At 46.4% G+C, this 24,008-nt stretch overlaps 1 long non-coding RNA gene across 1 annotated transcript in view; it reads left to right on the top strand.

Annotated features, from left to right (window-relative positions):
• Nucleotides 1–24,008, top strand: part of LOC134538397 (uncharacterized) — a 62,109-nt gene that overhangs the window by 13,775 nt on the left and 24,326 nt on the right. The gene's annotated exons all lie outside the window — the stretch shown is intronic.

Below are 24,008 nucleotides of genomic sequence, written 5' to 3'. Positions count from 1 at the left end.
TTACCGTTATTTACGTTTTCCCGTTATTTGCACTATATTCTTCAGGTCCCGTTTGGTTCCCATATAGTCCAATACAATACTTTCCCGCGAATTACGTCTCAAAAATCGAATCAATCCCGCTATTTACGTCACGTAACAACCATAAACAACCAGAAAATACCGTGGAGCTAGTAGGCAATGAACATTTTAAATAGCAAAATATACATATTTTATAACATGAAAAGTTGCTTTTATTTCTAAACATGTAATAATTTAAGCCTAGGCGTGTAAAAGTACGAGTAATTATAGCAGGAGACAATCTAAAATGCACGAGGGAAAAACGTAAACTCATGAATGTACAAACATGGCTGCTTGTAAGTTCTGATACTGTATTTATGTCACAACTTAGCCGAAATACTGGTACGAGACATAAACTTCACAAGATAAAATGAGCGGTGTCTTGGTAACTGTTTTATACGTCTTTTATAATTTGGGAAGTATTGTACAGTTGACGCCATATTTTTTAAACTAACCATTTATTTCTGGGGATCGTAAATAATTAATTATTGGTATCAAGACATCATGATAAACGTAAACTTGAACATGTCACGGCAGCGAGAAAACTGGTGCATATACCAATAAATTGGTATTAGAACTGGATAAAATTGGTTCACGGGAGGTGGAGCTTATATTTTTTTCCGCTAAGCTCGCATCTATTGGTTGGCGGCTGATGGCGTCATGAGTCTGGGCGGAGCATAGAGTGCGCATGCGCCGCCGCGTCGTTACAGCAGCTGACCAAGTACAATGACCTTTCTCCGCGTTTGGCGCGCTATTGACGGTAAATATTCATCAATTTGCGGCCTTTTCTTAAAAATTTTTTTACTGTGAGCAATGTGTATGTAGCCCGTATTTGTTATAAACCCTGCCGGTTGCAACTGTATTTATCATTTGGAGAGGCAAATAATCTCCTTGAACAGCTAAAAAAGCAAGCAGAAGAAAATTTCAAATTTATTTTTTAGGAAGTAATCAGAAAAACATTTTGGCTTTCATTCTTTTTTTATTTTTGTCAAATGTGGTAAATTAATAATTGATTAAATACTAAAGTAAAATTTGCTGTTAGTGTGTTTGTACCTGCATTGTAGTATGTGCTATTAAACAAAAGGAAAAAAATTCTAAATAAGGTAAACTGTACTCCTTTTTATACTTTTCCCTTTATTTACACTTTCCCGCTTTTTACACTTTTTTACTTTGTCCCCATGAAAAGTGCAAATAAGGGGTTTTGCTGTATATTCAATCAACTAATCACACATCATACATACAAGGTTCATTTAGACCTACAAGAGGAGCAAGAGTCTGTAATCAATGGAACTTTCAGAATCCAAACAAAATTTTAACTACTCAAATGTAAATTTTATTATGTACAGCTACACATAACCTCCAACTGACTCCAAATTTCTACAACACATGACTAAATTATTTTATCCGATACCAGGCTAGGTACAAAGTAAATTTTTTTTTGTACCTCTCATCTACAGTTCAGGGGAGCTTCAGTGCTGATATAGCTACAGCCAAGACATGCTCAGTACCACACATCTTCAAAATCCTAACCCTTCAAAGTCGATCCTTGTTAAGCCTTACGTCAAAAGTCTCCGAAACAAGAGACCTACTCTATAATTTTACTAGACATTTTTAAGCTTTTCATAGCACACATCGATAAATATCTTCGTAAATAACCCAAAATATTATCAGACCACTAGCATTCGATTTATGCACATACTGTGGGTCACCAACATATTCATCAACACATGACCATTCTACATTAAGCTCCCCACTTACTTACATCAGTCTACTAGGCTCCACGCAGCACACACAAACTAAAAGAAGTCAATTAACAACCTATTATTTATTTACATTCGAATATTTAACAGCATACCGTCGACTAGTAAAATAAGCCTGACAGTGATCATGTTAGCAAAGTTTACTTGTATATAGGACCAGGAATCCATTGAACCTTCAGAACCTAGCTACACATACACAGTGCTGGATGCAAGGAATTCTACACTCATTAGCCATCACTGACACTCATATTACATCATAGGCACTTGAGTCAACACTCATTTTCCATCATTAACATGCTCACAAATACAAATTAACCACCATCGACACTCAATTCAACACTCACTTTCCATAATCCAATCTCAATTCGACACTCATTTTCCATCATCGACACTCAATTCAACACTCACTTTCCATCATCGACACTCAATTCAACACTCACTTTACATCATCGGCACTCAGTTTCCATATTCGACACTCAATTCAACACTCAGTTTACATCATCGTCACTCATTTTCCATAATCGACACTCATTTTCCTTAATCAACACTCAATTCAACACTCATTTTCCATAATCGACACTCAATTCGACACACATTTTCCATAATCGACACTCATTTTCCATCATCGACACTCAATTCGTCACTCAATTTCCATCATTGACACTCAATTCGACACTCAATTCGACACTCAATTTCCATCATCGACACCCAATTCGACACTCGATTTCCATCATCAACACTCAATTCGACACTCATTTTCCATCAACTACACTCAATTCGACACTCATTTTCCATCATAGACACTCAATTCGACACTCATTTTCCATCATAGACACTCAATTCGACACTCATTTTCCATCATAGACACTCAATTCGACACTCATTTTCCATAATCGACACTGAATTCGACACTCAATTTCCATCATCGACACTCAATTCGACACTCATTTTCCATCGATGACACTCAATTCAACTCTCATTTTCCGTCATCGATACTTAATTCTACATACTCCTTCCTTCTTCGACACTCATTTTCCATCATCTACATACAGTAAAATGGAAACTTTTCACACACACACACACACACACACACAGAGATATATATTAATATATTCTTACTCAACTCAATTCTTTAAAGTAGCAAACACATGAACATGAATAACGACACATTTTAATAACAATTTTTAAAATTATATTTATATCAAAAATACAAAAGTATAAAAATTCGTCAGTCAATAAACATTACTAACTTATTATATATACCCTGAAAATCTAAGTTCATCAAGAATAGTCCACGTTTCTTTGATAACTGATAAAATTTCGTCATCTTGCGAAACAAGTAAAAGTCGCAGCCTGTTCACCAACACGTTCGGGTCTTTCCACGATATATAATCAATTTCACTTGATGACACCATCTTCTTCGATTGTTTGCTGAACATATTCTGAAAATCGTTGTAATAATGATTATGATAATTTGTATCATCATCATCATCATCGCTGCTGTCCACATCTTTATCAAACACACTGACATCTTCATCTTGCATATCCCAGTATTTCGAATTTTTTGACATTGGAGTACCGTCATTGGCATCAAGCTTACTTGCTAAATTTCCAAAAAAATTATTCCAAAGTCCGTAGAGAAGCTCCCCTGAACTGTAGATGAGAGGTACAAAAAAAAATTGACTTTGGACCTAGCCTGGTATCGGATAAAATAATTTAGTCATGTGTTGTAGAAATTTGGAGTCAGTTGGAGGTTATGTGTAGCTGTACATAATAAAATTTACATTTGAGTAGTTAAAATTTTGTTTGGATTCTGAAAGTTCCATTGATTACAGACTCTTGCTCCTCTTGTAGGTCTAAATGAACCTTGTATGTATGATGTGTGATTAGTTGATTGAATATATAATTTAAATTCTCATTCCTTGAAATTCCTAATTTTTTTAAGTAATAACAATGGATGATGTATTGACTTGTGTATTATGCAAGCGAACATGGTTATTTAAGCGAGTCTTAGACAGCAGGTCCCTCAGTCCACCTCTTGTAGTGGTACAGTACAGATCTGATGGATTGGCTCGTCTGCATATAAGTCTTGTATATGAATATTGATGTGTATCCAAAATCAATGGTAGCAACGTCGACATCGGTACAAATCCCAATGGTGGCGGGGTCAACGACTGTAGAGATCTTGACGGAGGGTCTCGCGTCTTCACCGGGGTCCCTGACGACGGAGGTGATGATGCCGAAGCAGATCCCGATGACAACGATGAGGGCAGCTCCAGATATTCCGAGGCTACCATCTCCAGAGATCCCGATGATGGCTGTATCTACTGTCTCTTCACTCCAAGAGACTTCAATGTGTGCATTATCGAACGTAGAGGAGACTCCGATACCTGCAACTACACCTCATTTGGTAAATACAAAATTTTGTGAGCAATTCCCAGCTTCTGCATCAGTCGTGTATACATCAGATTCTTTGGCAACCAGTACAGATGATCTGTCAATGTCGACTGGGAAATCTCCAGCTCATGCAACATACGGGACTTTGTCGCCTAAAACAGCAGTGTACATTGAAAGTAAGATACTTTCCGAGCCGTCGGTGACTCAAGGTCTAACGACGGGACATCTGTGTATGTACTGTGACAAAAGTTTTAAATAGGTACCGTCAACATGCAAGAAGACATGAAAATCATGTCTGTAGAAGAAACGCTAATCGTGTGACATTTTCGTGTGGCTCGTGTGGTGTACATTTCCCAAACAAAAGTAATTTTATTAGGCATTGTAAAAGCAAAGTTCATTTGCAAGTTGTACAGCGGGGAAGCGATGGTAATTGCGATGAATATCTGTATCAGTGCTGCTACTGTGGTAAACGATTAGAACGACTACGAAGTACACGCATCCATGAAAAGCATGGCTGCAGAATAAATCTTGTCCGTGTAAAATTTCTGTGTGAGAAGTGCGGTATACAGATTACACGAAAATTTTACTTGAAAAAAACATTATTATAATTTTTGTAAAGGCGGGTTTCTAGCATAATTTCTGGCCCTCTAAGGTGTTACACTCCTGATCTGATGTATCGTGATCTGTATGAATTATATGTATTTTGTCACTCTTAAAACGAACTATAATAATTTATTTTAATAAAAATGAATGTCGCATGAACTGAGAAATGTATACGATATATATACCATGTCAGATTTTATTGTGTATAAATGTACAATTTTAAATAAATTATAGAATTAAAGAATTTTTTATATATTTTTCTTAACCTACTTCATTCATCTTAATGTAATAAACTACACGTGACACGTAATTTAGGTCGGATTTGTAATGTCCGTTTTGTCTTTTTTGTGTGTATTATTTTTTTTACCAGTAATGCTAAAATTATTTTTGTCTGAGTATGCCATCTGCATTCTTAAGATTTTTATGGGAGATGTTTTGGTAAAGTGCAGGTACAGGTAGTGCCGTAACATTAGAGCAAATCTGATAGGAACTTGATTTATTATTTTTGAGAAATAATTTATTACTTCCCGAAATAAAACTAACAGACTTGTGGGAAGTTTATGGTCTTAAATCGTAACCTGTCATATATTGGTGTACACTACAGATGATATTAAAAAATTAATGAATGTTTATCAATTGACCACACTTCGGAGTATGCTGGTGCACTGGATGGGCTGTATCAGTAAGATTCTGGATACTTGGAAAGCGGTTCTTCGTCCAAGTTACTCACTCCTTCGTTGCTGATTACTAACATGAATTTTTACAACCTGGGAAAATGAATGTATACTGGCCGGGGTCTTGATTTTACAATTTTTTGTCGCTTATAATTTTCAGCGTAAGGAGTATGCTATTGGGTTTGAATCTGTTATATACACTACAAATTTTTTTTATAGTAGCGAGTTATACATTCGAGGGCTGATTTTCTGCTCTGGATCCGTGTTTAGCACTTTTAAACCGATTCCAGCGAGTACTTTACATGAGCTTTATTACGATTTCACTGGAGCATTACGTGAAATGAGTGGGAAGGCTGGCGACGTTATGTATGTATGACTCGAGCAAACATATGACTGCCGCAGCATTCTGCAAGCTTGCAACTCCTGCGCGAGGGGTCAATGTTCATTTGCGGGTGACGGTATGCGTGTCTCGATCGTGTAGTATCTGCCTCTATCCTTGAGAATTTTTTAAATTTTCTTTGATGTTAACGAGCTTGAATTTAGGTACTTTTGACTAGACGTACGTGAATAATTTTAAAAACGTATGTATAGGAAGATATTTTTCTACATGAGGTAAGAAAAATACAGAGTTGCTACAATGTCTGAGATAGGTATCCAACACATGGTTCTTACCCTATGAGTGACTAGCACTTGTTTGTCCTATCTCCTCTACCCTCTTTTACTTTGTGATATAGACGGGACATGGTTGTTTTCAGAGATGATGGTTAAAATGTCTTGGGCAAAGAGTTCTTTGTAGACAGGGTGGCGCCTCAGCCAGCCAGCCGGCTGCGAGTGCAAATACAGGCACGATCCCTGTGCCAAAGAACCCTGCCCCTCAGGCAAAGAAAGTACAGGTAAAACCCCTGTTTGTATTTGTAGACCAAGGCCACGGCTACCCGGTCATCAAAGCTGCACTGGACGCAGCTCTCCATATGACATGGACGTGCGTAAGTCGAGGCCACGATCAATTAATGATCCACACTGCCACGATAGAGGACTACCATCGTGCAGTACAGGCATTAGAGCAGGCAGGTGTGCAGCACTCTGTTCTACTGCAGCCAGACGAGATCCCTAATAAATTCGTCTTTTGTCGGGTGCACAGCAGCATCGACAAACAATTTATCCAGGCAGAGTTCGTAAAAATGGGCCTGCCCGTACAGAACTTCTTGTTCCTATGCAACAGGCAAACCAGGCGCCCAATAAATAAACTTGTGGTCGGGCTCCCGAAGGCCGTAAACTCAGATAGGATTTACGCCATAAAAACATTCTGTAACCTCAGCATTCGTGTCGAGGACTACCGCCACCCGAAAGGTCCCATGCAGTGTGGCTACTGCCAGCGTTTTGGGCATCCCACGAAAGGCTGCAGAGCATCTCCTGTGTGCCGCTGGTGCAGCAAGGGCCATAAAACAGAGAATTGCCCCGAGGGAGGGGACAGGAACAAGGCAAAGTGCGCGAGCTGCAAGGGCCCGCACTGCGCCAACTACAGAGGGTGCCAGGCTTACAAGCGTGAAAACTGGCGCTATCTCCCGCAGGAGGAACGCAAGGAAAGGGAGCTGCAGTCAAAGCGTGCAATTCGCGAAAACAAGCGAGCTGCAGCTGCGGCGCAAACACACTTTCAGTCACAACAAGCTGGCTCGTCCAGCTACCAGCCCCAGCCCCCCAGACAGGTATGGCGCGGCCCCAGCTGCCCTGCTCCTCAACAGTGGCAGAGCCCCAACCAGTACTCGGTGCTGGACGACAGGTACGAGTTGGAATACCCTGTTGTGGCCAACTCTTGAAGGCCCAGAGGGCAGCCACAGCCCCAGAGAGCCCCGAAAAAACACCATTCGGGACATAAAAATGGAAAGGGGAAGAGGGCCCCGGAGGAACAGCCTGCTCCAAGGCAGGTACAGCCTGCCCCGCAGCACCCCCCCCCCTCCCCCCATCGCACCACGCACGAAGCCAATCCCAGTGGCGCCCCGGGTGAATCACGAGGACACTGGAATGCAGATCGAGTCAGCGCCTGCAGTGTTGCCAACTGCTCCGCTGCAGCCCAGCTCCACTCGTAAGCCAGGTCCCGACCCTAAGGCATTTCTAAAGGTCGTGGGCCAGTCCAAAACATTTATTGAGGACCCAAACCTGTCCCAGGCCCTTGAGCCAATGTGCCAACTCATGGCCATCTGGTGCGACGCGGCCATGTCCCTTGAGGAAAAGATACAAGCCACCATGGGCTTCGTGCAGACACTAGCGGCCAGCTTCAATGCCGCACACCCCTAATTTAGGTCCTGTCACGAACACTAATCCCGTAGACAGTAGTTTAGGTACCATCCTCTACTGGAATGCACGAGGAATTAGAAACAAAATAATCGAGTTTACAGATCATTTACTAAAATATAAGATTAAAATCGCGGCCATCAATGAGACTCACCTAATACCAACAGATAGATTAACGATATCAAACTATAATGTTTACAGGCGCGACCGTGACACCAGAAGCGGAGGGGTGGTCTTAGTGGTCCACAGAAGCATTAGGCACACAGAATTTTATTTACCTGCATTTAATGAATTAGAAACTGTTGCAATAAATATTAAAATCAACAACCAACACATAGTACTTATTTCCATGTATGCACGGCCGGGTAGGTCTCTCACTTTGAATGAGCTGGTAATATTATATGGCTCAGCTCCTGCATTTTTAGCAGTTGGCGATATTAATGCCAAGCATAAGGATTGGAACTGCCGGAGCAACACAGCCATTGGCTTCCTGCTGCAATGGCATGAGTCTAATAAAAATTATCAAGTTTATGCTCCCTCAGAGCCCACACACGATAGCGGAGCACTAAGGCAAACCCCCGACATACTAGATATTGTTTTAAATAAGAGAGTCCAAACGGGATTCGAACTCAGAGTCGTCCATGAAATGTCGTCTGACCACTTTTCAGTACATTTAATATTTCATGACGCGGACACTGACACCAATCCGCCGATAAAAATCAAAGACTATAAAAAAGCTGACTGGCGAGGCTTTCAGACGCATCTATTAGATAACGTGCCCGCAGCCGATGCTGCCAACCTAGAAACTAAAGAAAGTATTGAAACAGCAGTAAAAGAACTCACAGTAAATATACAAACTGCAATAAACTCGTGCATCCCAGAAAAGGAGGTTAAGTTTAAGCAGGGAGAGCTGCCGGCATACATAAGGGACTTAATATCACAGAAAAGTAGACTAAGGCGCGAACATACTAGGCGTAGACAGCGTGACATTAAAGCGCGTATTAATGAATTACAAAGAATAATTTCCGATGAGATAACTCTGTGGAGGGACAGCCAATGGGAGGCGAAAGTCTCCCAGCTCCGGGTGCAAGATGGTAGCACCTGGAGTATGACAAAGCGGTTCCTCCACAAGACAGATAAAATTCCTCCATTACAAACCCATACTGGAGTCGCTTATACACCAATAGATAAAGCACAGGCATTCGCGGACACATTAGAAGAAGCATTTAAACCTAATATCGAGCCCTGCGACCCAATATTTAATGCAATGATATATAGGGAATTAAGAATAAAACTAAATCAGCCTTTAACTTCAGAGCCTTATCTAACTCAATCGCAGGAAGTTAAGCAGGCTATTAAACGTATGAAACCGCTTATCCGGGAATAGATGGCATACAGGCAGTTGTCCTTAAGAAACTGCCTGATGAAATTTTAGAGTACTTAGCTGAATTAATAAATGCCATGTTTAAATTGCAATATTTCCCTTCACAATGGAAACAGGCCAACGTAATGGTATTTCATAAGCCTGGTAAAGATAAAACAATGCCACAAAACTATCGGCCAATTAGCTTACTAAGTATAATGTCAAAGGTAGCTGAGTACATAATTTTGCAACGACTCAATACTCATATTAAAGAACGCAACATATTGCCGAATGAACAATTCGGATTTCGCAGCGCGCATTCCACTATGCAACAACTAGTACGCATGACGGAAGAAATAGTAACAGCGTTTACATGGAACAGTTATAATGTAGCAACGTTTCTAGATGTAGAGAAAGCTTTTGATAGAGTCTTCCACGTAGGCTTAATCTATAAACTATACCAAGCCGATTTCCCCGACTGCTATATAAAATTATTAGCCTCGTATTTAGCCAATCGCTCGTTCAGAGTCACTACAGAGGGGGCACTGTCAGACGAGAAACGAATCAGAGCAGGCGTTCCGCAAGGTAGCATACTGGGGCCCGTTTTATTTAACATTTACATACATGACATGCCTAAACCTGAGCATCGCCTAGTACAGTTTGGCCTATACGCCGACGATACAGTATTGTTTAGTAGGTTACGCAACTTAAATCTTGCAACAGAAAGGCTTCAAACTGCGTTAAACTCACTAGAAAATTGGTGCACGAAATGGCGAATTAAAGTTAATCCTACAAGTCCGAAGCCATTGTTTTTACGCGGAAACATCTCCCGCCACTAGAAAATAGGCCGCAATTAACGCTTTTCAATGCAGAAATACCGCACAAAAACGTAGTAAAATATTTAGGCGTACATATGGATCGTAAATTACTATGGCGCGACCATATAGAAGCAAAAAGAAAGGCGGCATTCACGAGATTAATGATACTCTATCCAGTCATGAGTCGACGACGAGGTAGCTCAGTTAAAAACGGATTAACCATATATAACGCGCTAATTAAACCCATTATTACCTATGCGGCACCAGTGTGGGCAACAGCAGCAGAATCCCATCTGAAAAAGCTACAGAGAATACAGAACAAGAGCATTCGTATCGCGACTGAAGCACCTGTGTATTGTCCCGTCAGGGCCATGCATAGGGAGCTAAAACTCGAATTATTAAAGGACTATTATGTTAGGACTACTCAGAAATTCTATGATAAATGTAAATTAAGTGAAAATCCGTTTATTTCCTCCCTTGGCGACAAAGATCCGGATTTGCATCGGAAATATAAAATGCCGGTTTCAATCCTGGCTCACAGGCCCCCGTAGCTGCGCTGTGGTTGGCCGACTCGTCCGGCCAATGAAAATTAAATTATTATTAAAATGAAACTTCAAGTTAATTTATACTTAATTACAATAATAAATAGTTAGGCTACCAAACGTAGCGACAAAGAGTGTCGTACTGCATTGAACCTGCCCTCTGCCCTCGCATTCAGTGAAAGTAAACACCGATTGAGCTGGGGATGCCGATACGAGTGGCATGCTGCTTGCTGCCGGGCATGGTAGGCCTGTGGTGCGTCGCGACGATATAATTTAAAATTAGTGGTAGAAGTCGTGTCCTGTGATACGTGTTTGCCCGGATAGTTAGTGCAAATAAACACCGATCGAGCTGGGGTTGCCGATACGAGTGGCATGCTGCTTTCCGATGGGTACCACTGCTGCAGGGCATGGCTACTTAAAATTTTGAATATTTAAAACAATAATACGAGTGCTCTGTTCCCATTCGCCTGTGACTTTATATGTTGGCAGTTCTACCACTATATTTAAGTGCGTAATATAATATATTAGGCTAAGAGAGAAAACTTAAAAATAATAAAAACAAAAAAAAAAAAAATACCAAAAATATAATAGTTTAATTCATATTAAGTTATTAGCTTTAAAATATCTTAAATAATGTAGCCTACGCTCCGCACTAGCAGAGCGTACACATAGTGAAATATGTTCTGTTTGTGTATGTTTAGTAAGTAAGGTGTTCTAATTTTCTTCTTTTAGTTTAGGTGCTACTGGAGGCGGAGTGGGTGGCCCGGCGTGGCCAGCCACCACCAGCGGCGCTCGCGTCCCTGGTCAGAAGATCCAGAACTGCTGAACAACAAACAATGCGGACATTTAAGTCCAAGCGCCCAAACCCCGCATGGTAGACTCTTTCTGCTCTGACCAACTCTTCTTTCTGAACCATCCTTCTTTCTCCCGTATTTAACCTGCCTGAAATTAATGCATGAAATTTGGCATCCCGCATGAAAGTGCCCAGGGTTTTCCCTGTGTCTATGCAGGTTTTACCTGGGCCCAACTTATCTAGTAGTTTAGTCTAGAGTTAAGAGTGAGGGGAGTTCGTCATGGCGCCAATCGCTGCCATGGCTGGCCAATCCCCTCCTAGCACACGATGCATGCGACCCTCTCCCTGCATGGCTAATCCCAGCATGACTAAGGCGTATAGGCTTCGGCCTGAGACGCACTTAGGTCCCTCCCTAACCCGGACCCCTCCCAAATACACTTAGTTTTAGTTAGGTTAGGAAAAAAAATAAAAAAAATAGACGACGACGGTGTAAGGATCACCTAGTTTTATTCTTCTGGTGCATAAGACGCGTAATTACCTGTTCTTGTGAACTCGATGGCATCTTTACCATCTAAAACGTCGAACTTTATGGATGTTGTACCATCGACTACGGGAACCCTAACGTCAGCTATGGCGGAGAAGTTGCAGATCCCGTCGGCAACGACGACGTCATCACAAGAGGAGACTTCAACAGTCGCGATACCGTCAGCAGGAGAGACTTTAATGCCGGTGGTGCTGGCTACATAGGAAAACTCTACGAACTTCTTTTCGTCCTCGATGGAAACTTCAATGACTGGTGATTCAAGAACGACTAACGAACATCGGTGCTGTTACTGTGACAAGATTTTCTCAAACAACAGCAATGCTCGACGACACGAGAAGAGAGAATGTGTTAAGAATCCTCCTCGCAAAATGTTTAGCTGTAACAAATGTCGTAAACAATTTGCAAGGCAAGATAAGTTGAAAAGACACCTGAAGACATGTAGAGGTCCTGCTGTGCGGCAGAAAGTAAAGGTTTCTATACAACAACGATGTATCGATGTGCATAAGAGTATGCCTGGAGATGGTGTAACTGCTGCAACAACATCATCTGGTTCGGGTCTGAAAGGATCGTCATCATCACCACGGTATCCTTGCAGCTATTGTGATATGTCGTACGCATTTGCTCATGACGCACGAAGACATGAGCGGAGTAAATGCAAAAAGAATCCTTCTCGTATAAAGTTTCGCTGCGATGTGTGTCATGGTTGGTTTACACGTATTGACAGTTTGCGACGACATGTGAAAAAATGTAAAGGTGAAGTCCGTGTGTCTACTGACGAACTACCTGTAGAAATTTCCACTCCTCGCTTTAGATTGGAGACTCGTAAGCGTACAAGCAAGAAAACCGATGTGCAGCAACCGATTGGTATGGCGTCTGAACATGAAAATAAACATAAGACTGTGTTCGGTGCATTACAAGTGAATGATAATGGGTTCTACTTGTCACAGTCTGCTTTTCGTCCAAAATGGCCGTCGGGGTCAAGGTCAAGGTCAAAGCTCCCCACCAGTGGCTTAGAGCAGCTTGACCATGGGGGAATTTAAGCCACTATGGGGACATTTCAAGATGATGTTATTTTTAAGGAATAAAACGGGAAATTTTCCCTCGAAACGGGAATTTTTCCCTCGGAAACGGGAAATTTTGAGTCATTTTGAGGAATTTTTGGTCAAAAATGGCCACCGTGACATCACAATCCACATGGCGGACCTCGGCTCCGGCTCCACACCCTAAACCCTGTTTCCGGAGCCCCCAAACTATACTACTCTTATTCATCTTCAGAATTGCTACATTTGCTCTTTCTTGAATTAATAGGTCTATAGGTAAAGTTCCAGAAATAACTTGCAATGCTTCTAATGATGTTGTTCTGTAGCTTTTGGTAATTGCTATTAGGGCCGTTCGTTGAGATGCACATAGTTTTCTTCTTACATGTTGATTTTGTAATAGATCATACCATACAGTGCACGCATAGGTAAGTATACCCAAGTATACTCCATTGTACAAGGTAATCATAGTATTAATGTTCAAACCCACTGATGTTGGTGTATGACTCCTTATTTTCTGAAAAAACAATAGGGCCTTTTGAGATGCTTCTTGTATATGTGCTTGATATCCTGTTCCAGTTGTTATCAGTACCCCTAGATATTTAACTTTTTGTATTTATCTTGACTATGCGTTCACAAAATCTTATTAAAGGTGGTCTATCTTTATGTAATTTGCCTTTGAGAAGTACACCTTGCCGTCACCCGACCTCTGTGAAAGGCCCGGGGGGTACCTGACGGGCGCTACGGGCGTCGCGATGCTCTTGTTGTCCGGAGGGGCGCCAGGCTAGCGGGCTGCTAGGCTGTTGATGTTGGGTCGTGGGTACTCTGCCCCCGCGTGCCCCGCCAGATACACGGCTTGAATCTACCCTGAATGGCTCTCCCTTGACTGTGAAGGCCGCTCGGCCGTGTGGAGGACGGGAGACTACAGAAAATTAGTGTACACGAGTTGGTGAGAATACATTTAATTTGGGAGTTTCACCGGGGGTCCATGTGGGTACACGGTACACTCTACAAGTCCGCTCCGCGGTTCAGTCCCGCTACAAAAATTCTCACCAACACTTGGCGACGTCTAGCGGTTACACAGTTAACAAGGAAAAAAAAACACAACACTACGTGACAATGGTTACCGCGGCAGTCTCGCGGGACGTGGGTCGATGCTCGCTGGAGACGGCCAGCGCCGAACGTTAACGGGTGCAGGGGGGTGGGGGTCGATGAGCGGGCTCCTAAGTTCGGCGAAACACTTACGTGAGTGATACGATACGCAGCGCGGTATCACGATGAAGACGGTCGGGATAGGCCCGGCTCCGCAAAATACGCGCCGAGTCGACGTGGGCAGTGGTGAATTAACAAAAGGTTTTAAATTTAAAGATTTAGTACAGAATAAAAATAATCAATGAAAGAAAACTTGGATGCTGCCCACGGACACACATCTGTTTCCGGCGCGGAGTGGTTGGAGACTGCCGAACATGGCCGCCTCGCAAGGAAGAGAAACTTTCTCTTCTTTGTGAGTCGGCGTCAAAAAACTTATATTAGTTGAATTTACTCTATTACCAGTTAAAACATGTTCCAGGTGCCCAATTAAAATGTAGCACCTGGTAATTGGGTGCTTAAGGCTTAACAATGGTTTTTATGTATTTAATTATTTAAATTGTGACATCAAGTTGGCGACTGTAAATTTACTAACATATTGTCCCACTGCGAATTGATTTAGAGGGATTTCTCCTATTCTGACTTGATCATAGTCACGGGCATTTTAATTAAGGCCAGTGGCCGCGGTGACTGTTAATGAGGTTTGTTGTCTGCTCCGTGCGTGGTGTACTAGCCCGGAGTGGCTACGACGCACTTATTACATGTCGGGTAATTAGTAATTTCGTACTAATGGCTTTTCCCTTAATTGAATTATGGGTTCGAGCCTCCGGGGTTCCGTACCTTTAAATTTCATTATGTCTATTGGGGTCACGCCCGAGGCGCTCGCCTGACTCAATCCGGCTGGGCAAGGGGCGTGCTCCGAAAACGGGATACGGTACTGGCGGTGCGGAGCACGGGCTTAACGGCCATGGTCGGAACGACGTCAACCTTCTGTCTTTTCAGGTGAGATGTGTAGTCGAACACTGCTGCTTAGATGTCAATAGTGTGTAAAATTGCTTCTGTTGTCTGCTCTAATTCTTATCGAGAATTGGATGGTATAATAAGCAGGCCATCAGCTGCATAACCATGCATAATACAGTTATCCGGTAATTAGATTTTTAGTAATTCATCAAATACAATATTCCACAGCAGTGGACCAATCACTGATCCCTGTGGACAACCCATAGTGAGCGTCTTTTCCACCACTATGTGGCCCAATCTGCATTGACTTGGTACAGTACGGCCTCCATACCTACTTGACTTGCGTCAGTCTGCAGGTACAGGGGCTCGTCCGGAGTCATTCTCGCCAAAGTACGACAGTCGCGGAACAAACCCTTGACCGCAGTCAGTGTGCGGTCCGCCGCCTCCGTCCACTGGTACTTTGTCTTAGGTGATAGTAGGTCAGTCATTGGTGCTGTCACGGTGGTGAAGTCTGGGATGAATGACCTAAGCCAATTCAGTAGCCCCATTAGCTTCTGCAGTTGTTTCCGTGTCTTGGGTACTGGTTAAGTTGACGTCGTACCTCCTCTTTATTAAACAAAAACCCGGGTCACAGTCCTGTCCGCGGTGCAACACTCCAGCCATGGCCCTGGTAGTGCCACCACTCGTCACCAGATGGCAGTGGTAAATATAAAGAGACAATGTATTATAGTTATTTTATATATGTTATTATTGTAAATATTTAGGTATATTGTAAGTATTTTTTGTAGACGTGTAAATAATATTGTAAAATGCAAAAGATCAAAAGAGATAGAAATATGTAAAACTTTAACACAAATGGTTCTAAAAGAAACGTGTATTAATTGGGCGGGCTAACAAGCCCAGTCAGCATATTATTAAAGGCAAAAGTGGTATTATTGGCTTGCCTTCCTCATTTTCCTATCCTCAGCTAGCGACTCTCTCTCTCATTCTACCTCTCTCTGCCCACCCATCCGCTAGCGACTCTTTGTGAGACCGCTGTCAATCCTCTGCTAGCGACTCTTCGTGAGACCGCGGGCATCCCTCTCTCCAACTTCCATCCTTTCCGCTACCGACTTTTTGTGAGACCGCGGGCATCCCTCTCTTCTACACCCAATCTTCCTGCTAGCTACTCCTTGTCAGCACGTCCTCGGTCAGCTGCACTGGGCCGAACGGTCCACTCCCGCCTCAGAGTGTGAGGCTGCTCTACCAAAGAGCTGGCGCCGGGCAAACAACACAACAACTGAACGACCGAGCGACGTCCACCCCGTCTCCACAGCTTCACCAGAGACGAGGCCGCGACATTTGGCTACCAGAGTTCATGAACAGTCAGCAGCATTCGGCGACCCGAAGTGTGTATATTCACTAAACGAGTATAGAAGACTGTGTGCATGACAGAACGTATATAAATTCGTGACACAATGCTACCACACAGACTGACGACCACATGCGAAACAGGTCAACCACCAAGGGACTTTGACCTAATGACAGGAGAGGAACAGCGGCACAACACATCTGAGTGCAAACCAGTGAGAGCAGATTTAGCAATGGGTACATTGGTTTGGGATACAATAGCAACACCAAGGCCCACACAGGCACCAACACAAAAGGCAGGGGCAAACCTCATAGACTGGGAGGTACTTGCAAGCCCAGCAGTGCAACCAAATGTGCATATGGGGCGGACAGCTACCGCAAAGGGCGCATAGTGCTACCAGAGTTCAGTGGGCTAGCGCATGAGGACCCATGCGAGTTTGTGCAGTGGTGTCAGGGACGGTTGACACAATGCGGGGTGCAGATTGAAGAATGGACACAACGCACGAGTGAGCAATTACGCGGGCAAGCTCGTGAGTGGTGGAACCTGTGGGGACGCTATGACATGCAGTGGCAGGAGTTCGCTACCCGCTTAACACGGCGCTTCGACGACCGCATGGCAGTCATGAGCTGTAAGGCTCGCTTCTACGGCGAGACCCAAAAGGACTCAGAGTCAGTAGAGCAGTTCGTGGCAAACAAGCTGCGGCTGTATCAGCGCATAGCCCCAGGAGAAGACCCCGAGCAAGCTTTTCCAGAAGTTACTGCATTAATGCGAGAAGAATTGCAACCATTCCTCAGACCATACTGCAATGGGACGGTAGAGGACTACGTACGACAGGCAACAGCTACAGAAGGCAACCTACAACACCTCCTGGGACTTCGAACCGGGACAACTATCCCCGAACAAGGACCCAGACATCAGGTTGGAGCACCTGCAGGGACAAGCAGGGCCATACCGCAGGAACGTCCATGGCGGACAGCAACACAGGCGATCGAGGGCCAACCTGGTGGGACAGACCAAAACACATCTCCAGGATGGCGGAATGCAGGCAATCGGCGCGATGGAGGCCGACCACCATAGTGCCGTCTTGGATGCCCATAGGGCACATATCACTGGCATCAGGACTGCCAGAGACACCAACAGCAACAACAACCGGCGGGAAAACGGGCAGTAGGGGGTGTAGGACCTACAGAATTACCTCCTGCGCCAGCCAATCCCCTGCTACAAGCCACAGAGAACAACATTGAACAACTGGGGCAGCTCACCACGCTAGAAAACCGACTGATGCGGATCCCCATCACCCTGAACGGGAGACAGACTGCCGCACTTATAGACACAGGGGCGAGCCATGTGTTCGTCGCCCAGCACTGTGTACCACCCGCAGATATCAAACCCAGACGCTGTGCCCTGCGCCTTGCTACGAACACTGGAACTGGGACAGCCATTGGAGATGCCATCATCACTGTGGGTATACAGGAGATGGTGACCCAAACTTCAGCAGTCGTGGTAGAAGGACTCAGAGAATATTTGGTACTCGGACAGCCATGGTTGGTAGAGCAGGATGCCTTGATTTCACCAGCATCAGGCCTGGTAAATTTAGGTAAATGTGAGCGCCTGGTAGTATATACACTAGGAAGCATACCACCTTCCCACAGGTCACACGACCACAGGCCAAGAGACATGACCTGTCACCTGCTCACTGTGGGAGATGATGACCCACCTCCAGCGGACCTGATCGAACCCAAACAACGAGTTCTCGACACCCAACGCACCTCCTCAGATGCTGAGCGTCGACGAGCAAAGCAAGCAGAAGAACTGGATGAGATATGGACCATGCCCGGCGAATGGACGGCCCACGAAGTGACAGATGAAGGGGAAGACCCCGAGGATCGCTGTCGGCGGCAAGCGATTGAGCTGACAACAGCGCGAGAACACCAGAGGGCCTACACTTAGCAGATAACCCTGCAGACCACACGAAAACCACCGGAGCTACAGCCTGGTGACCACGTGTATATCCGCACACATCCCCTGTCCAATGCAATAAAGAACTACTGTGCTGGACTGAGCCCCAGATGGTCGGGACCACACCGCATCATGAAGCGGCTAAGTCAAAGTACGTATTTGGTGCGCCGGGGTAGGCAAAGGCGAAAAGTACACCGGGACCACATCCGGAAAACAGCACTCCCAGAAGGGGGCAATACCATGGAGGATCCTACACTAGATGTGGCAGGAACAATGCCGGACAACCACCAATCTGTCACACCCCAAGGAATGCAGCATCTGTTCCAGGGAACACCGAGCCCAAGGACAAGAATGGAGAGGCCTGCAGAAGCCCCTGTCACGACCCCGAGGCGACAGCACCAGAGTCACCCAGCACGAATGCAGATCCTTGATGTCACTGGGACACCAGAGGCGGGCATAGGCACCACGAAGGAACAGCCCCTGGTGACAGAACCGGATGACATCGAGACAACAGAACCACCTTCCCCTACCCGAGGCGGATGGGGGCATGGAGCCTCCCTCGCCGATGCTGAATTCCGGGTCAAGGTGGAGGAACCAGCTGAGGACAACCAGAGATACCGCCGACGATGACGCCGGCCCCCACTGTACCTGGCAGATTACGTCACAGGCAGCGAACTGGACACACTGGTGAATGGCGACCCAGGGAGTCCGGAACCAGCAGGCCGGCCCTGACGCTCGCAACTACGAGGAGAGAAGGCATCATGTGCCTGCTGGAGGGCTTTTCCAGGGGGGGGGGGCGTCTGACGTCGTACCTCCTCTTTATTAAACAAAAACCCGGGTCACAGTCCTGTCCGCGGCGCAACACTCCAGCCATGGTCCTGGTAGTGCCACCACTCGTCACCAGATGGCAGTGGTAAATATAAAGAGACAATGTATTATAGTTATTTTTTATATGTTATTATTGTAAATATTTACGTAGATTATTAAGTGTATATTGTAAGTATGTTTTGTAGATGTGTAAATAATATTGTAAAATGCGAAAGATCAAAAGAGATAGAAATATGTAAAACTTTAACACAAATGGTTCTAGAAGAAACGTGTATAAATTGGGCGGGCTAACAATCCCAGACAGCATGCCCAATCCAAAATGCAGACAGAAATGTCCAAGAGCCCGCCTTTACTTAGTAGATATTTTCTACTCTTCCAACTCTTCTTCCTGAGCCATCCTTCTACTCCCGTAGCCAACCCGCATATAATTAATGCGTGAATTTTTGCATCCCGCATGTAAATGCCCAGGGTTTTCCTTGTGTCTATGCAGGTTTTACCTGGGCCCAACTTATCTAGTTTTAGTCTAGAATAGTCAGTGAGGGGAGTTAGTCATGGCGCCAATCGCTGCCATGGCTGGCCAATCCCCTCCTAGCACACAATGCATGCACCCTCTCTCGCATGGCTACCCCTGCATGATTAGAGCGTATAGGCTTCGGCCTGAGACACACTTAGAGTCTGTCCCTAATCCAGACCCCTCCCAAACACACTTAGTTTTAATTTAGGTTAGGAAATAAAAAAAATATCGCCCAGACAGCTCTCCTCTCCCAGCCAATCTGGGAGATTAATCACCATTGTAAGCTCTCCTCTCTCCCAGCCAATCTGGGAGAATAAATATTATTACAGGCAAAAGTGGTATTATTGGCTTGCCTTCCTTATTTTCCTATCCTCAGCTAGCGACTCTTCGTGAGACCACGGGCTTCCTTCTCTCTCTCTCTCATTCTACCTCTCTCTGCCCACCCATCCGCTAGCGACTCTTTGTGAGACCGCGGGCAATCCTCTGCTAGCGACTCTTCGTGAGACCGCGGGCATCCCTCTCTTCTACACCCAATCTTTCTGCTAGCTACTCCTTGTCAGCACGTCCTCGGTCAGCTGCACTGGGCTGAACGGTCCACTCCCGCCTCAGAGTGTGAGGCTGCTCTACCCAAGAGCTGGCACCGGGCAAACACCACAACAACTGAACGACCGAGCGATGTCCACCCCGTCTCCACAGCTTCACCAGAGACGAGGCCGCGACAAAGTCGCAATCAGGTCCAAGTGCTCGGGCAGCGGCCGGCACCCATCAGCATGGACAAGGTGCCCCAGAAACTGCAGCTCTGCCGCCCCGACATGGCACTTACGTGGATTGCAGGTTAATCTATGTCTGGCAAGCTGCTCCAAGACCAGAGACAAATGTTCGCGTGCTCCTCCCACATGTCAGACCAGACAATCACATCGTCCAGGTAGGCTGTGACGAAGTCGCCAACAAATCCGTCCAGGACGCCGACCATCATGGCCTGAAACGTCGCAGGAGCGTCCATTAGCCCGAACGGCATGGCGCAGAACTGGAATCTGCGGCCGTCGGGAGCAGTGAACGCCGTCTTGGGGCGGTCCTCCGGGCAAACTGGCACCTGCCAGTACCAGGACTTTAGGTCAAGTGAAGTGAAAATTTTTGCCCTCCCCAGGCCAGCCAGGGCATCAGCTATGTTGATCAGTGGTGGTGGGGCAGGAACAGTCACAGAATTAATAGGCTTAAAGTTCATACAAAATCTTAGTGAGCCGTCTTTTTTCTTTGCCATAACAATGGTGCTATTGTACGGGGACTCGCTAGGTTCTATGACTCCAGTATGTAACATGTCCTTAATTTATTCCTGTATGACCCGCTGCTCACCTGGACCGAACTCAAACGGTTTCACAAAAATAGGGGCATGGGGCCGAGTCGGGATCTTGTGTTCTGCGTACGTCGTGCGCCGTACGAGATCCGCCTCTGCAAACACCTGTGGCTGCTGCTCCAACACCTCCTCGAACAGGTGCACGTACTCGGGCCGCACCTCGCTGCGGATCCTGCCTGACCTATGGATGGGGGGTCGGGGGTGTTCGTGGTGGTCCGACAGCATACAGAGTACGTCGCCCTTGCCGGCCCACGTGCAGTTTACCATCGCCCATGTCGATAGCTGCGTCCTCCTGGATCAACCAGGGCAGCCCCAGGATCAGGTCCTCGCGCAAGCCTGGGATCGCCAATGCGGTAGTCTGACTGAGCTTGTCTCGTACGACAATGGTTACCTGCACGCGCCCAGTAGTGAGCGCGTCTACTCCCTCCGTGGCCAGCTGGATGACATCCTCCCCGGGTAGCATCTAGGCGTCCGGCACCAGACTGTTGGCGACGAATGTGTGGCTCGCCGCCGTGTCCACCAGGGCGTGGACGGGCCGCCCATCCAGGCAGACAGGTACCCGCAGCAGATGCGCCGCACCGTCTCCCAGCTGTCCCAGCCGGGCAGGTGCGGCGTCCGGCTCCGCTTAGGCGGTCACGCCTCCCGCGGCGTCTGGACGTGCGACGTCTGGGGCAGCCGTCTCGATGTGTAGGTGGGTTGTAGCCGGTGTTCCCCTCGGAGTCGATGTTGCCTCGGGACACCTCGTGCCCCAGGTGGGTGGCGTTCCCGGTGTCCACGTCCGTTGTCCGTCTCGGCTCCGCATCGGCCGTGGTTCCCGCCGTGCTGGTGTTGATTCGCTCGTCCTTGCTTGTGTGGCTAAGCTGGGTGGCATTGCTGTGATGTCCCTCTTCGGCGATGGTGTTCTGAGTGCGTCGGAAGGTCCGGTCTCTAGGGGGAAGTGTCCGACTGAGTCACTGTCCCCTACTGTCCGTTTCCTGCTGACGTCCTCTCTCGCCATCTTCTCCCACAGTCTGGCCGTGGTCGGACACTCGGCGTGCCAATGATACTCTACATTGTGGCAGTACAGGCAACGTGGTGGTATCCCGCTTTCTCCCCCTCTGTCCTGACGCCTCGACTCCTGCCTCTCCGGGATGGGCGGTGCCGGTCTGTTTTGTCGCCGCATGTCCGTTGTTGTCGGCACGGATACATATAGCACCACTGCCAGTGCCTCTTTGGTCTCCGACCGCTCCTGTATATGTACCCCGCTGCCCCGTTTCTGCGATGCATGCACACTTCTAAGTCTACACAGATCTTGCTCCACTCCCCAGACTATTTCCACAAAGTCTATTAGATCGCGGTCCAACACCCCCCTCAAAAACGGTCTCAGTTCTGGTAGCACTAGTTCGCCGATGACGGGAATGATTTGTTTCACGGGTACGTTCGAGTTCAGACGGCGATGCAACCGTGCCTTCTTGTGTATGAACGCCTCGACACTTTCATTACGGCCTTGCACTTCGCAGTGTAGTGTCTGTTGTCACCTTGCCCACGCGAGATGTCCGTCGAAACGGCGCTCGAATGTTCATTCGAATTCGTCCCAGTCTGCTAGGAAATCGCCAGTTTCAATCCACCACAGTAAGGCCCGCCCTCGCAGTTGTCTGCTCACTGTAGTTGCCCAGGTGTTCTGCGGTACGTCTCTCAGTGCATCCCGGCACATCTGGGTAAATGCTCGCGGATTTTCGTGCACTTATCCCGCGAACTCCGGCAGTAGAGTCGACCTTTCCGCTACCCGCAGCACCGCGGGAAACTTGTTACGTCCGGCCATCACTGCTACCCCTCCTTCAATGTTTGCCACTTTTCCCTCCTCGCCCGTCACGCCCGCACTGGTCTTCACTTGTTTGTCTATTTCACTGTTGCCCCTGCTCTGCGCGTGCGTTAGTTTACCGCTACTGTCCCTGTCAAACTCGTCTGTGTCCGGCTTCACCTCCCGGGTCTACAAACACGCACACGATCTCTCTGTGTCGTCACCTGCGGTGTTATCGTCCCGACGCGGTAAGTCACACCACTCGCACTCTGCCGACATTATCAGTCCCGTCGACATCCACTATCTTCTCGGTGTCACCGCCCGGCTTCTGTTACGCACCAGCGCCGTGGAACGCATCGTAACTCGATCCGCTGCTATCTCGTCGCGCCGCCCTGTCGCGCCAGCTTCCGTTCGCAGCTGCGTCTCCCACGCTCAGCCCTGCCGCGCCGCGTCTCTGCCCGGCCCGCTCAAAAATTTAATAAAAAGTTCGTAAAAATATTCAGCATAAATTTCTTAAGAAATTGGCCACACAAGTTGGGCGACACTTGACGTAGCCACGGATATCACCCCCCGTAATTTAGCTGGTTATGTCCTACTCTCGGGTCGGGGTTCATGCCTTGTGGCAGGGGGAAATTATCACTGCCTGTGAGACAATGAAAGTTCGTCCGTTTGTGACACATCGTTTCTTAGTCTTTAACACAGTCCCTTTACATGAGCTGTGCGCGGCTCAACACCCGTTCTCTCCGCGGAGTGAAGCTCGGCTACACGTGTTTCGGTGGGCAGGCGCCAAGTGCGGGCTGCCCCCATGGTCTCGTGACACGTACGTATGAAGAACTTATTATGCTCCTCCTGAATGATAGCGAGAAAACAAAATCAGTGTGATTGCCAGATCCGAAGACATGAAGACCGTCTCGTTGCGGTACGCCCGTGTCACTGATAGGCGCAATGTCTGATTTCGCGGAAACAAGAAAAACCCTTATAAACAATTTAACTATTTACAAAAACGATAAGCTGCGTAACCGGCGTGGTCGTGAAGTCTCAATTCCCCTTGACACAATCTCACCCGTCTGTGCTCTTGGCTCTGCATCTCACCGTGCGACCGCCTCGTCCAGCCGCCAGATGCCAACTGCCCCCTCCTGTCACGTCTCTGCCTCTCCGCCTGTCCTCCACCCCACTCCGCGACACGTGCAGCGCTCGGAGAGATTCTTGGTGTTGGCCTCGGCTTCGACGCCCAGTGACAGTTAACGTAAAATATCACATAATATTTTATAAACACGTATAAAAATAATTACA

The sequence above is a fragment of the Bacillus rossius genome, chromosome 13, assembly GCF_032445375.1.
Source record: "Bacillus rossius redtenbacheri isolate Brsri chromosome 13, Brsri_v3, whole genome shotgun sequence".
Taxonomy (NCBI): domain Eukaryota; kingdom Metazoa; phylum Arthropoda; class Insecta; order Phasmatodea; family Bacillidae; genus Bacillus; species Bacillus rossius.
Note: the sequence above shows the minus strand (reverse complement) of the source record. Positions and strands in the feature narration are given on the sequence as shown.